Genomic DNA, 13,443 nt, shown 5'->3' with positions numbered 1-13,443 from the left:
GAGCGTGCGTGTTTGTGTTGGTGAAAGTTTAAGAAATGTACAACTGTCGGTTCAGCTCTCTGGTGCTCCCTGCTGGCAGTATCACTATACTGTCCTCATGTTTCACAAAAATAGTTTTGAGAGACGTTGTCAGTTTTTGTATGTTGCTTAAATCCTCCAAAGCGGTTGGCAGTAAACATCAGGTCACGGTACGCCACGGTAGGCCACGGAGTCAATGAGCTCGAGTTGAAAAAGAAAAAGCTTACAGCACCTGGTATTCCCAGGCGGTCTCCCATCCAAGTACTAACCAGGCCCGACCCTGCTTAGCTTCCGAGATCAGACGAGATCGGGCGTGTTCAGGGTGGTATGGCCGTAAGCAATTAGTGCAGGCGCAAAACCAGGTTTTATACAGTAGCACATAAGGAGTGAGAAAGCTGCTGAGGCTCGACGTTACACTTTTACAAAAACAATCATTAGTTAGATATAAACGGCAGTAATTGATTCAGTAGGACTCCTTATCCATGTAAACGATCATTGTGACATCTGAATTCATTAATTATCTGAAATACACTGCGTGTGCGTGTGATGTTAAATGTTTGAACCAAGGTTAACGGTTAAAGTGTCAGAGAATGGGTGGTGATTTTTTGACGTCCTCCCATGATCTGAAGTGAGCGTGCGTGTTTGTGTTGGTGAAAGTTTAAGAAATGTACAACTGTCGGTTCAGCTCTCTGGTGCTCCCTGCTGGCAGTATCACTATACTGTCCTCATGTTTCACAAAAATAGTTTTGAGAGACGTTGTCAGTTTTTGTATGTTGCTTAAATCCTCCAAAGCGGTTGGCAGTAAACATCAGGTCACGGTACGCCACGGTAGGCCACGGAGGCAATGAGCTCGAGTTGAAAAAGAAAAAGCTTACAGCACCTGGTATTCCCAGGCGGTCTCCCATCCAAGTACTAACCAGGCCCGACCCTGCTTAGCTTCCGAGATCAGACGAGATCGGGCGTGTTCAGGGTGGTATGGCCGTAAGCAATTAGTGCAGGCGCAAAACCAGGTTTTATACAGTAGCACATAAGGAGTGAGAAAGCTGCTGAGGCTCGACGTTACACTTTTACAAAAACAATCATTAGTTAGATATAAACGGCAGTAATTGATTCAGTAGGACTCCTTATCCATGTAAACGATCATTGTGACATCTGAATTCATTAATTATCTGAAATACACTGCGTGTGCGTGTGATGTTAAATGTTTGAACCAAGGTTAACGGTTAAAGTGTCAGAGAATGGGTGGTGATTTTTTGACGTCCTCCCATGATCTGAAGTGAGCGTGCGTGTTTGTGTTGGTGAAAGTTTAAGAAATGTACAACTGTCGGTTCAGCTCTCTGGTGCTCCCTGCTGGCAGTATCACTATACTGTCCTCATGTTTCACAAAAATAGTTTTGAGAGACGTTGTCAGTTTTTGTATGTTGCTTAAATCCTCCAAAGCGGTTGGCAGTAAACATCAGGTCACGGTACGCCACGGTAGGCCACGGAGTCAATGAGCTCGAGTTGAAAAAGAAAAAGCTTACAGCACCTGGTATTCCCAGGCGGTCTCCCATCCAAGTACTAACCAGGCCCGACCCTGCTTAGCTTCCGAGATCAGACGAGATCGGGCGTGTTCAGGGTGGTATGGCCGTAAGCAATTAGTGCAGGCGCAAAACCAGGTTTTATACAGTAGCACATAAGGAGTGAGAAAGCTGCTGAGGCTCGACGTTACACTTTTACAAAAACAATCATTAGTTAGATATAAACGGCAGTAATTGATTCAGTAGGACTCCTTATCCATGTAAACGATCATTGTGACATCTGAATTCATTAATTATCTGAAATACACTGCGTGTGCGTGTGATGTTAAATGTTTGAACCAAGGTTAACGGTTAAAGTGTCAGAGAATGGGTGGTGATTTTTTGACGTCCTCCCATGATCTGAAGTGAGCGTGCGTGTTTGTGTTGGTGAAAGTTTAAGAAATGTACAACTGTCGGTTCAGCTCTCTGGTGCTCCCTGCTGGCAGTATCACTATACTGTCCTCATGTTTCACAAAAATAGTTTTGAGAGACGTTGTCAGTTTTTGTATGTTGCTTAAATCCTCCAAAGCGGTTGGCAGTAAACATCAGGTCACGGTACGCCACGGTAGGCCACGGAGTCAATGAGCTCGAGTTGAAAAAGAAAAAGCTTACAGCACCTGGTATTCCCAGGCGGTCTCCCATCCAAGTACTAACCAGGCCCGACCCTGCTTAGCTTCCGAGATCAGACGAGATCGGGCGTGTTCAGGGTGGTATGGCCGTAAGCAATTAGTGCAGGCGCAAAACCAGGTTTTATACAGTAGCACATAAGGAGTGAGAAAGCTGCTGAGGCTCGACGTTACACTTTTACAAAAACAATCATTAGTTAGATATAAACGGCAGTAATTGATTCAGTAGGACTCCTTATCCATGTAAACGATCATTGTGACATCTGAATTCATTAATTATCTGAAATACACTGCGTGTGCGTGTGATGTTAAATGTTTGAACCAAGGTTAACGGTTAAAGTGTCAGAGAATGGGTGGTGATTTTTTGACGTCCTCCCATGATCTGAAGTGAGCGTGCGTGTTTGTGTTGGTGAAAGTTTAAGAAATGTACAACTGTCGGTTCAGCTCTCTGGTGCTCCCTGCTGGCAGTATCACTATACTGTCCTCATGTTTCACAAAAATAGTTTTGAGAGACGTTGTCAGTTTTTGTATGTTGCTTAAATCCTCCAAAGCGGTTGGCAGTAAACATCAGGTCACGGTACGCCACGGTAGGCCACGGAGTCAATGAGCTCGAGTTGAAAAAGAAAAAGCTTACAGCACCTGGTATTCCCAGGCGGTCTCCCATCCAAGTACTAACCAGGCCCGACCCTGCTTAGCTTCCGAGATCAGACGAGATCGGGCGTGTTCAGGGTGGTATGGCCGTAAGCAATTAGTGCAGGCGCAAAACCAGGTTTTATACAGTAGCACATAAGGAGTGAGAAAGCTGCTGAGGCTCGACGTTACACTTTTACAAAAACAATCATTAGTTAGATATAAACGGCAGTAATTGATTCAGTAGGACTCCTTATCCATGTAAACGATCATTGTGACATCTGAATTCATTAATTATCTGAAATACACTGCGTGTGCGTGTGATGTTAAATGTTTGAACCAAGGTTAACGGTTAAAGTGTCAGAGAATGGGTGGTGATTTTTTGACGTCCTCCCATGATCTGAAGTGAGCGTGCGTGTTTGTGTTGGTGAAAGTTTAAGAAATGTACAACTGTCGGTTCAGCTCTCTGGTGCTCCCTGCTGGCAGTATCACTATACTGTCCTCATGTTTCACAAAAATAGTTTTGAGAGACGTTGTCAGTTTTTGTATGTTGCTTAAATCCTCCAAAGCGGTTGGCAGTAAACATCAGGTCACGGTACGCCACGGTAGGCCACGGAGTCAATGAGCTCGAGTTGAAAAAGAAAAAGCTTACAGCACCTGGTATTCCCAGGCGGTCTCCCATCCAAGTACTAACCAGGCCCGACCCTGCTTAGCTTCCGAGATCAGACGAGATCGGGCGTGTTCAGGGTGGTATGGCCGTAAGCAATTAGTGCAGGCGCAAAACCAGGTTTTATACAGTAGCACATAAGGAGTGAGAAAGCTGCTGAGGCTCGACGTTACACTCTTACAAAAACAATCATTAGTTAGATATAAACGGCAGTAATTGATTCAGTAGGACTCCTTATCCATGTAAACGATCATTGTGACATCTGAATTCATTAATTATCTGAAATACACTGCGTGTGCGTGTGATGTTAAATGTTTGAACCAAGGTTAACGGTTAAAGTGTCAGAGAATGGGTGGTGATTTTTTGACGTCCTCCCATGATCTGAAGTGAGCGTGCGTGTTTGTGTTGGTGAAAGTTTAAGAAATGTACAACTGTCGGTTCAGCTCTCTGGTGCTCCCTGCTGGCAGTATCACTATACTGTCCTCATGTTTCACAAAAATAGTTTTGAGAGACGTTGTCAGTTTTTGTATGTTGCTTAAATCCTCCAAAGCGGTTGGCAGTAAACATCAGGTCACGGTACGCCACGGTAGGCCACGGAGTCAATGAGCTCGAGTTGAAAAAGAAAAAGCTTACAGCACCTGGTATTCCCAGGCGGTCTCCCATCCAAGTACTAACCAGGCCCGACCCTGCTTAGCTTCCGAGATCAGACGAGATCGGGCGTGTTCAGGGTGGTATGGCCGTAAGCAATTAGTGCAGGCGCAAAACCAGGTTTTATACAGTAGCACATAAGGAGTGAGAAAGCTGCTGAGGCTCGACGTTACACTTTTACAAAAACAATCATTAGTTAGATATAAACGGCAGTAATTGATTCAGTAGGACTCCTTATCCATGTAAACGATCATTGTGACATCTGAATTCATTAATTATCTGAAATACACTGCGTGTGCGTGTGATGTTAAATGTTTGAACCAAGGTTAACGGTTAAAGTGTCAGAGAATGGGTGGTGATTTTTTGACGTCCTCCCATGATCTGAAGTGAGCGTGCGTGTTTGTGTTGGTGAAAGTTTAAGAAATGTACAACTGTCGGTTCAGCTCTCTGGTGCTCCCTGCTGGCAGTATCACTATACTGTCCTCATGTTTCACAAAAATAGTTTTGAGAGACGTTGTCAGTTTTTGTATGTTGCTTAAATCCTCCAAAGCGGTTGGCAGTAAACATCAGGTCACGGTACGCCACGGTAGGCCACGGAGTCAATGAGCTCGAGTTGAAAAAGAAAAAGCTTACAGCACCTGGTATTCCCAGGCGGTCTCCCATCCAAGTACTAACCAGGCCCGACCCTGCTTAGCTTCCGAGATCAGACGAGATCGGGCGTGTTCAGGGTGGTATGGCCGTAAGCAATTAGTGCAGGCGCAAAACCAGGTTTTATACAGTAGCACATAAGGAGTGAGAAAGCTGCTGAGGCTCGACGTTACACTTTTACAAAAACAATCATTAGTTAGATATAAACGGCAGTAATTGATTCAGTAGGACTCCTTATCCATGTAAACGATCATTGTGACATCTGAATTCATTAATTATCTGAAATACACTGCGTGTGCGTGTGATGTTAAATGTTTGAACCAAGGTTAACGGTTAAAGTGTCAGAGAATGGGTGGTGATTTTTTGACGTCCTCCCATGATCTGAAGTGAGCGTGCGTGTTTGTGTTGGTGAAAGTTTAAGAAATGTACAACTGTCGGTTCAGCTCTCTGGTGCTCCCTGCTGGCAGTATCACTATACTGTCCTCATGTTTCACAAAAATAGTTTTGAGAGACGTTGTCAGTTTTTGTATGTTGCTTAAATCCTCCAAAGCGGTTGGCAGTAAACATCAGGTCACGGTACGCCACGGTAGGCCACGGAGTCAATGAGCTCGAGTTGAAAAAGAAAAAGCTTACAGCACCTGGTATTCCCAGGCGGTCTCCCATCCAAGTACTAACCAGGCCCGACCCTGCTTAGCTTCCGAGATCAGACGAGATCGGGCGTGTTCAGGGTGGTATGGCCGTAAGCAATTAGTGCAGGCGCAAAACCAGGTTTTATACAGTAGCACATAAGGAGTGAGAAAGCTGCTGAGGCTCGACGTTACACTCTTACAAAAACAATCATTAGTTAGATATAAACGGCAGTAATTGATTCAGTAGGACTCCTTATCCATGTAAACGATCATTGTGACATCTGAATTCATTAATTATCTGAAATACACTGCGTGTGCGTGTGATGTTAAATGTTTGAACCAAGGTTAACGGTTAAAGTGTCAGAGAATGGGTGGTGATTTTTTGACGTCCTCCCATGATCTGAAGTGAGCGTGCGTGTTTGTGTTGGTGAAAGTTTAAGAAATGTACAACTGTCGGTTCAGCTCTCTGGTGCTCCCTGCTGGCAGTATCACTATACTGTCCTCATGTTTCACAAAAATAGTTTTGAGAGACGTTGTCAGTTTTTGTATGTTGCTTAAATCCTCCAAAGCGGTTGGCAGTAAACATCAGGTCACGGTACGCCACGGTAGGCCACGGAGTCAATGAGCTCGAGTTGAAAAAGAAAAAGCTTACAGCACCTGGTATTCCCAGGCGGTCTCCCATCCAAGTACTAACCAGGCCCGACCCTGCTTAGCTTCCGAGATCAGACGAGATCGGGCGTGTTCAGGGTGGTATGGCCGTAAGCAATTAGTGCAGGCGCAAAACCAGGTTTTATACAGTAGCACATAAGGAGTGAGAAAGCTGCTGAGGCTCGACGTTACACTTTTACAAAAACAATCATTAGTTAGATATAAACGGCAGTAATTGATTCAGTAGGACTCCTTATCCATGTAAACGATCATTGTGACATCTGAATTCATTAATTATCTGAAATACACTGCGTGTGCGTGTGATGTTAAATGTTTGAACCAAGGTTAACGGTTAAAGTGTCAGAGAATGGGTGGTGATTTTTTGACGTCCTCCCATGATCTGAAGTGAGCGTGCGTGTTTGTGTTGGTGAAAGTTTAAGAAATGTACAACTGTCGGTTCAGCTCTCTGGTGCTCCCTGCTGGCAGTATCACTATACTGTCCTCATGTTTCACAAAAATAGTTTTGAGAGACGTTGTCAGTTTTTGTATGTTGCTTAAATCCTCCAAAGCGGTTGGCAGTAAACATCAGGTCACGGTACGCCACGGTAGGCCACGGAGTCAATGAGCTCGAGTTGAAAAAGAAAAAGCTTACAGCACCTGGTATTCCCAGGCGGTCTCCCATCCAAGTACTAACCAGGCCCGACCCTGCTTAGCTTCCGAGATCAGACGAGATCGGGCGTGTTCAGGGTGGTATGGCCGTAAGCAATTAGTGCAGGCGCAAAACCAGGTTTTATACAGTAGCACATAAGGAGTGAGAAAGCTGCTGAGGCTCGACGTTACACTTTTACAAAAACAATCATTAGTTAGATATAAACGGCAGTAATTGATTCAGTAGGACTCCTTATCCATGTAAACGATCATTGTGACATCTGAATTCATTAATTATCTGAAATACACTGCGTGTGCGTGTGATGTTAAATGTTTGAACCAAGGTTAACGGTTAAAGTGTCAGAGAATGGGTGGTGATTTTTTGACGTCCTCCCATGATCTGAAGTGAGCGTGCGTGTTTGTGTTGGTGAAAGTTTAAGAAATGTACAACTGTCGGTTCAGCTCTCTGGTGCTCCCTGCTGGCAGTATCACTATACTGTCCTCATGTTTCACAAAAATAGTTTTGAGAGACGTTGTCAGTTTTTGTATGTTGCTTAAATCCTCCAAAGCGGTTGGCAGTAAACATCAGGTCACGGTACGCCACGGTAGGCCACGGAGTCAATGAGCTCGAGTTGAAAAAGAAAAAGCTTACAGCACCTGGTATTCCCAGGCGGTCTCCCATCCAAGTACTAACCAGGCCCGACCCTGCTTAGCTTCCGAGATCAGACGAGATCGGGCGTGTTCAGGGTGGTATGGCCGTAAGCAATTAGTGCAGGCGCAAAACCAGGTTTTATACAGTAGCACATAAGGAGTGAGAAAGCTGCTGAGGCTCGACGTTACACTTTTACAAAAACAATCATTAGTTAGATATAAACGGCAGTAATTGATTCAGTAGGACTCCTTATCCATGTAAACGATCATTGTGACATCTGAATTCATTAATTATCTGAAATACACTGCGTGTGCGTGTGATGTTAAATGTTTGAACCAAGGTTAACGGTTAAAGTGTCAGAGAATGGGTGGTGATTTTTTGACGTCCTCCCATGATCTGAAGTGAGCGTGCGTGTTTGTGTTGGTGAAAGTTTAAGAAATGTACAACTGTCGGTTCAGCTCTCTGGTGCTCCCTGCTGGCAGTATCACTATACTGTCCTCATGTTTCACAAAAATAGTTTTGAGAGACGTTGTCAGTTTTTGTATGTTGCTTAAATCCTCCAAAGCGGTTGGCAGTAAACATCAGGTCACGGTACGCCACGGTAGGCCACGGAGTCAATGAGCTCGAGTTGAAAAAGAAAAAGCTTACAGCACCTGGTATTCCCAGGCGGTCTCCCATCCAAGTACTAACCAGGCCCGACCCTGCTTAGCTTCCGAGATCAGACGAGATCGGGCGTGTTCAGGGTGGTATGGCCGTAAGCAATTAGTGCAGGCGCAAAACCAGGTTTTATACAGTAGCACATAAGGAGTGAGAAAGCTGCTGAGGCTCGACGTTACACTCTTACAAAAACAATCATTAGTTAGATATAAACGGCAGTAATTGATTCAGTAGGACTCCTTATCCATGTAAACGATCATTGTGACATCTGAATTCATTAATTATCTGAAATACACTGCGTGTGCGTGTGATGTTAAATGTTTGAACCAAGGTTAACGGTTAAAGTGTCAGAGAATGGGTGGTGATTTTTTGACGTCCTCCCATGATCTGAAGTGAGCGTGCGTGTTTGTGTTGGTGAAAGTTTAAGAAATGTACAACTGTCGGTTCAGCTCTCTGGTGCTCCCTGCTGGCAGTATCACTATACTGTCCTCATGTTTCACAAAAATAGTTTTGAGAGACGTTGTCAGTTTTTGTATGTTGCTTAAATCCTCCAAAGCGGTTGGCAGTAAACATCAGGTCACGGTACGCCACGGTAGGCCACGGAGGCAATGAGCTCGAGTTGAAAAAGAAAAAGCTTACAGCACCTGGTATTCCCAGGCGGTCTCCCATCCAAGTACTAACCAGGCCCGACCCTGCTTAGCTTCCGAGATCAGACGAGATCGGGCGTGTTCAGGGTGGTATGGCCGTAAGCAATTAGTGCAGGCGCAAAACCAGGTTTTATACAGTAGCACATAAGGAGTGAGAAAGCTGCTGAGGCTCGACGTTACACTCTTACAAAAACAATCATTAGTTAGATATAAACGGCAGTAATTGATTCAGTAGGACTCCTTATCCATGTAAACGATCATTGTGACATCTGAATTCATTAATTATCTGAAATACACTGCGTGTGCGTGTGATGTTAAATGTTTGAACCAAGGTTAACGGTTAAAGTGTCAGAGAATGGGTGGTGATTTTTTGACGTCCTCCCATGATCTGAAGTGAGCGTGCGTGTTTGTGTTGGTGAAAGTTTAAGAAATGTACAACTGTCGGTTCAGCTCTCTGGTGCTCCCTGCTGGCAGTATCACTATACTGTCCTCATGTTTCACAAAAATAGTTTTGAGAGACGTTGTCAGTTTTTGTATGTTGCTTAAATCCTCCAAAGCGGTTGGCAGTAAACATCAGGTCACGGTACGCCACGGTAGGCCACGGAGTCAATGAGCTCGAGTTGAAAAAGAAAAAGCTTACAGCACCTGGTATTCCCAGGCGGTCTCCCATCCAAGTACTAACCAGGCCCGACCCTGCTTAGCTTCCGAGATCAGACGAGATCGGGCGTGTTCAGGGTGGTATGGCCGTAAGCAATTAGTGCAGGCGCAAAACCAGGTTTTATACAGTAGCACATAAGGAGTGAGAAAGCTGCTGAGGCTCGACGTTACACTCTTACAAAAACAATCATTAGTTAGATATAAACGGCAGTAATTGATTCAGTAGGACTCCTTATCCATGTAAACGATCATTGTGACATCTGAATTCATTAATTATCTGAAATACACTGCGTGTGCGTGTGATGTTAAATGTTTGAACCAAGGTTAACGGTTAAAGTGTCAGAGAATGGGTGGTGATTTTTTGACGTCCTCCCATGATCTGAAGTGAGCGTGCGTGTTTGTGTTGGTGAAAGTTTAAGAAATGTACAACTGTCGGTTCAGCTCTCTGGTGCTCCCTGCTGGCAGTATCACTATACTGTCCTCATGTTTCACAAAAATAGTTTTGAGAGACGTTGTCAGTTTTTGTATGTTGCTTAAATCCTCCAAAGCGGTTGGCAGTAAACATCAGGTCACGGTACGCCACGGTAGGCCACGGAGTCAATGAGCTCGAGTTGAAAAAGAAAAAGCTTACAGCACCTGGTATTCCCAGGCGGTCTCCCATCCAAGTACTAACCAGGCCCGACCCTGCTTAGCTTCCGAGATCAGACGAGATCGGGCGTGTTCAGGGTGGTATGGCCGTAAGCAATTAGTGCAGGCGCAAAACCAGGTTTTATACAGTAGCACATAAGGAGTGAGAAAGCTGCTGAGGCTCGACGTTACACTTTTACAAAAACAATCATTAGTTAGATATAAACGGCAGTAATTGATTCAGTAGGACTCCTTATCCATGTAAACGATCATTGTGACATCTGAATTCATTAATTATCTGAAATACACTGCGTGTGCGTGTGATGTTAAATGTTTGAACCAAGGTTAACGGTTAAAGTGTCAGAGAATGGGTGGTGATTTTTTGACGTCCTCCCATGATCTGAAGTGAGCGTGCGTGTTTGTGTTGGTGAAAGTTTAAGAAATGTACAACTGTCGGTTCAGCTCTCTGGTGCTCCCTGCTGGCAGTATCACTATACTGTCCTCATGTTTCACAAAAATAGTTTTGAGAGACGTTGTCAGTTTTTGTATGTTGCTTAAATCCTCCAAAGCGGTTGGCAGTAAACATCAGGTCACGGTACGCCACGGTAGGCCACGGAGTCAATGAGCTCGAGTTGAAAAAGAAAAAGCTTACAGCACCTGGTATTCCCAGGCGGTCTCCCATCCAAGTACTAACCAGGCCCGACCCTGCTTAGCTTCCGAGATCAGACGAGATCGGGCGTGTTCAGGGTGGTATGGCCGTAAGCAATTAGTGCAGGCGCAAAACCAGGTTTTATACAGTAGCACATAAGGAGTGAGAAAGCTGCTGAGGCTCGACGTTACACTTTTACAAAAACAATCATTAGTTAGATATAAACGGCAGTAATTGATTCAGTAGGACTCCTTATCCATGTAAACGATCATTGTGACATCTGAATTCATTAATTATCTGAAATACACTGCGTGTGCGTGTGATGTTAAATGTTTGAACCAAGGTTAACGGTTAAAGTGTCAGAGAATGGGTGGTGATTTTTTGACGTCCTCCCATGATCTGAAGTGAGCGTGCGTGTTTGTGTTGGTGAAAGTTTAAGAAATGTACAACTGTCGGTTCAGCTCTCTGGTGCTCCCTGCTGGCAGTATCACTATACTGTCCTCATGTTTCACAAAAATAGTTTTGAGAGACGTTGTCAGTTTTTGTATGTTGCTTAAATCCTCCAAAGCGGTTGGCAGTAAACATCAGGTCACGGTACGCCACGGTAGGCCACGGAGTCAATGAGCTCGAGTTGAAAAAGAAAAAGCTTACAGCACCTGGTATTCCCAGGCGGTCTCCCATCCAAGTACTAACCAGGCCCGACCCTGCTTAGCTTCCGAGATCAGACGAGATCGGGCGTGTTCAGGGTGGTATGGCCGTAAGCAATTAGTGCAGGCGCAAAACCAGGTTTTATACAGTAGCACATAAGGAGTGAGAAAGCTGCTGAGGCTCGACGTTACACTTTTACAAAAACAATCATTAGTTAGATATAAACGGCAGTAATTGATTCAGTAGGACTCCTTATCCATGTAAACGATCATTGTGACATCTGAATTCATTAATTATCTGAAATACACTGCGTGTGCGTGTGATGTTAAATGTTTGAACCAAGGTTAACGGTTAAAGTGTCAGAGAATGGGTGGTGATTTTTTGACGTCCTCCCATGATCTGAAGTGAGCGTGCGTGTTTGTGTTGGTGAAAGTTTAAGAAATGTACAACTGTCGGTTCAGCTCTCTGGTGCTCCCTGCTGGCAGTATCACTATACTGTCCTCATGTTTCACAAAAATAGTTTTGAGAGACGTTGTCAGTTTTTGTATGTTGCTTAAATCCTCCAAAGCGGTTGGCAGTAAACATCAGGTCACGGTACGCCACGGTAGGCCACGGAGTCAATGAGCTCGAGTTGAAAAAGAAAAAGCTTACAGCACCTGGTATTCCCAGGCGGTCTCCCATCCAAGTACTAACCAGGCCCGACCCTGCTTAGCTTCCGAGATCAGACGAGATCGGGCGTGTTCAGGGTGGTATGGCCGTAAGCAATTAGTGCAGGCGCAAAACCAGGTTTTATACAGTAGCACATAAGGAGTGAGAAAGCTGCTGAGGCTCGACGTTACACTTTTACAAAAACAATCATTAGTTAGATATAAACGGCAGTAATTGATTCAGTAGGACTCCTTATCCATGTAAACGATCATTGTGACATCTGAATTCATTAATTATCTGAAATACACTGCGTGTGCGTGTGATGTTAAATGTTTGAACCAAGGTTAACGGTTAAAGTGTCAGAGAATGGGTGGTGATTTTTTGACGTCCTCCCATGATCTGAAGTGAGCGTGCGTGTTTGTGTTGGTGAAAGTTTAAGAAATGTACAACTGTCGGTTCAGCTCTCTGGTGCTCCCTGCTGGCAGTATCACTATACTGTCCTCATGTTTCACAAAAATAGTTTTGAGAGACGTTGTCAGTTTTTGTATGTTGCTTAAATCCTCCAAAGCGGTTGGCAGTAAACATCAGGTCACGGTACGCCACGGTAGGCCACGGAGTCAATGAGCTCGAGTTGAAAAAGAAAAAGCTTACAGCACCTGGTATTCCCAGGCGGTCTCCCATCCAAGTACTAACCAGGCCCGACCCTGCTTAGCTTCCGAGATCAGACGAGATCGGGCGTGTTCAGGGTGGTATGGCCGTAAGCAATTAGTGCAGGCGCAAAACCAGGTTTTATACAGTAGCACATAAGGAGTGAGAAAGCTGCTGAGGCTCGACGTTACACTTTTACAAAAACAATCATTAGTTAGATATAAACGGCAGTAATTGATTCAGTAGGACTCCTTATCCATGTAAACGATCATTGTGACATCTGAATTCATTAATTATCTGAAATACACTGCGTGTGCGTGTGATGTTAAATGTTTGAACCAAGGTTAACGGTTAAAGTGTCAGAGAATGGGTGGTGATTTTTTGACGTCCTCCCATGATCTGAAGTGAGCGTGCGTGTTTGTGTTGGTGAAAGTTTAAGAAATGTACAACTGTCGGTTCAGCTCTCTGGTGCTCCCTGCTGGCAGTATCACTATACTGTCCTCATGTTTCACAAAAATAGTTTTGAGAGACGTTGTCAGTTTTTGTATGTTGCTTAAATCCTCCAAAGCGGTTGGCAGTAAACATCAGGTCACGGTACGCCACGGTAGGCCACGGAGGCAATGAGCTCGAGTTGAAAAAGAAAAAGCTTACAGCACCTGGTATTCCCAGGCGGTCTCCCATCCAAGTACTAACCAGGCCCGACCCTGCTTAGCTTCCGAGATCAGACGAGATCGGGCGTGTTCAGGGTGGTATGGCCGTAAGCAATTAGTGCAGGCGCAAAACCAGGTTTTATACAGTAGCACATAAGGAGTGAGAAAGCTGCTGAGGCTCGACGTTACACTTTTACAAAAACAATCATTAGTTAGATATAAACGGCAGTAATTGATTC

At 44.6% G+C, this 13,443-nt stretch overlaps 21 non-coding genes across 21 annotated transcripts; all 21 read right to left on the bottom strand.

Moving 5' to 3' along the window:
• Positions 1–238: 238 nt before the first annotated feature.
• LOC130399356 (5S ribosomal RNA) lies at positions 239–357 on the bottom strand. The gene has a single exon (XR_008901870.1). It is a non-coding gene; the product is annotated as a 5S ribosomal RNA (ribosomal RNA).
• A 529-nt stretch (positions 358–886) lies between these two features.
• Positions 887–1,005, bottom strand: LOC130399355 (5S ribosomal RNA). Its single transcript, XR_008901869.1, has one exon. It is a non-coding gene; the product is annotated as a 5S ribosomal RNA (ribosomal RNA).
• Positions 1,006–1,534: 529 nt separating this feature from the next.
• On the bottom strand, positions 1,535–1,653 carry LOC130399354 (5S ribosomal RNA). Its single transcript, XR_008901868.1, has one exon. It is a non-coding gene; the product is annotated as a 5S ribosomal RNA (ribosomal RNA).
• Positions 1,654–2,182: 529 nt separating this feature from the next.
• On the bottom strand, positions 2,183–2,301 carry LOC130399352 (5S ribosomal RNA). The gene has a single exon (XR_008901866.1). It is a non-coding gene; the product is annotated as a 5S ribosomal RNA (ribosomal RNA).
• A 529-nt stretch (positions 2,302–2,830) lies between these two features.
• LOC130399351 (5S ribosomal RNA) lies at positions 2,831–2,949 on the bottom strand. Its single transcript, XR_008901865.1, has one exon. It is a non-coding gene; the product is annotated as a 5S ribosomal RNA (ribosomal RNA).
• A 529-nt stretch (positions 2,950–3,478) lies between these two features.
• Positions 3,479–3,597, bottom strand: LOC130399350 (5S ribosomal RNA). The gene has a single exon (XR_008901864.1). It is a non-coding gene; the product is annotated as a 5S ribosomal RNA (ribosomal RNA).
• Positions 3,598–4,126: 529 nt separating this feature from the next.
• Positions 4,127–4,245, bottom strand: LOC130399349 (5S ribosomal RNA). Its single transcript, XR_008901863.1, has one exon. It is a non-coding gene; the product is annotated as a 5S ribosomal RNA (ribosomal RNA).
• A 529-nt stretch (positions 4,246–4,774) lies between these two features.
• Positions 4,775–4,893, bottom strand: LOC130399348 (5S ribosomal RNA). Its single transcript, XR_008901862.1, has one exon. It is a non-coding gene; the product is annotated as a 5S ribosomal RNA (ribosomal RNA).
• Positions 4,894–5,422: 529 nt separating this feature from the next.
• LOC130399346 (5S ribosomal RNA) lies at positions 5,423–5,541 on the bottom strand. Its single transcript, XR_008901861.1, has one exon. It is a non-coding gene; the product is annotated as a 5S ribosomal RNA (ribosomal RNA).
• Positions 5,542–6,070: 529 nt separating this feature from the next.
• On the bottom strand, positions 6,071–6,189 carry LOC130399345 (5S ribosomal RNA). Its single transcript, XR_008901860.1, has one exon. It is a non-coding gene; the product is annotated as a 5S ribosomal RNA (ribosomal RNA).
• Positions 6,190–6,718: 529 nt separating this feature from the next.
• Positions 6,719–6,837, bottom strand: LOC130399344 (5S ribosomal RNA). The gene has a single exon (XR_008901859.1). It is a non-coding gene; the product is annotated as a 5S ribosomal RNA (ribosomal RNA).
• A 529-nt stretch (positions 6,838–7,366) lies between these two features.
• Positions 7,367–7,485, bottom strand: LOC130399343 (5S ribosomal RNA). Its single transcript, XR_008901858.1, has one exon. It is a non-coding gene; the product is annotated as a 5S ribosomal RNA (ribosomal RNA).
• A 529-nt stretch (positions 7,486–8,014) lies between these two features.
• LOC130399342 (5S ribosomal RNA) lies at positions 8,015–8,133 on the bottom strand. Its single transcript, XR_008901857.1, has one exon. It is a non-coding gene; the product is annotated as a 5S ribosomal RNA (ribosomal RNA).
• Positions 8,134–8,662: 529 nt separating this feature from the next.
• On the bottom strand, positions 8,663–8,781 carry LOC130399340 (5S ribosomal RNA). The gene has a single exon (XR_008901855.1). It is a non-coding gene; the product is annotated as a 5S ribosomal RNA (ribosomal RNA).
• Positions 8,782–9,310: 529 nt separating this feature from the next.
• On the bottom strand, positions 9,311–9,429 carry LOC130399339 (5S ribosomal RNA). The gene has a single exon (XR_008901854.1). It is a non-coding gene; the product is annotated as a 5S ribosomal RNA (ribosomal RNA).
• A 529-nt stretch (positions 9,430–9,958) lies between these two features.
• Positions 9,959–10,077, bottom strand: LOC130399338 (5S ribosomal RNA). The gene has a single exon (XR_008901853.1). It is a non-coding gene; the product is annotated as a 5S ribosomal RNA (ribosomal RNA).
• A 529-nt stretch (positions 10,078–10,606) lies between these two features.
• On the bottom strand, positions 10,607–10,725 carry LOC130399337 (5S ribosomal RNA). Its single transcript, XR_008901852.1, has one exon. It is a non-coding gene; the product is annotated as a 5S ribosomal RNA (ribosomal RNA).
• A 529-nt stretch (positions 10,726–11,254) lies between these two features.
• LOC130399336 (5S ribosomal RNA) lies at positions 11,255–11,373 on the bottom strand. Its single transcript, XR_008901851.1, has one exon. It is a non-coding gene; the product is annotated as a 5S ribosomal RNA (ribosomal RNA).
• A 529-nt stretch (positions 11,374–11,902) lies between these two features.
• LOC130399334 (5S ribosomal RNA) lies at positions 11,903–12,021 on the bottom strand. The gene has a single exon (XR_008901849.1). It is a non-coding gene; the product is annotated as a 5S ribosomal RNA (ribosomal RNA).
• Positions 12,022–12,550: 529 nt separating this feature from the next.
• LOC130399333 (5S ribosomal RNA) lies at positions 12,551–12,669 on the bottom strand. Its single transcript, XR_008901848.1, has one exon. It is a non-coding gene; the product is annotated as a 5S ribosomal RNA (ribosomal RNA).
• Positions 12,670–13,198: 529 nt separating this feature from the next.
• Positions 13,199–13,317, bottom strand: LOC130399332 (5S ribosomal RNA). Its single transcript, XR_008901847.1, has one exon. It is a non-coding gene; the product is annotated as a 5S ribosomal RNA (ribosomal RNA).
• Between the last annotated feature and the right edge of the window lie 126 nt (positions 13,318–13,443).

Source organism: Gadus chalcogrammus, chromosome 12 (genome assembly GCF_026213295.1).
Source record: "Gadus chalcogrammus isolate NIFS_2021 chromosome 12, NIFS_Gcha_1.0, whole genome shotgun sequence".
In the NCBI taxonomy this organism is placed as follows: Eukaryota; Metazoa; Chordata; class Actinopteri; order Gadiformes; family Gadidae; genus Gadus; species Gadus chalcogrammus.
This window is presented reverse-complemented; position numbering and strand designations above follow the sequence as displayed.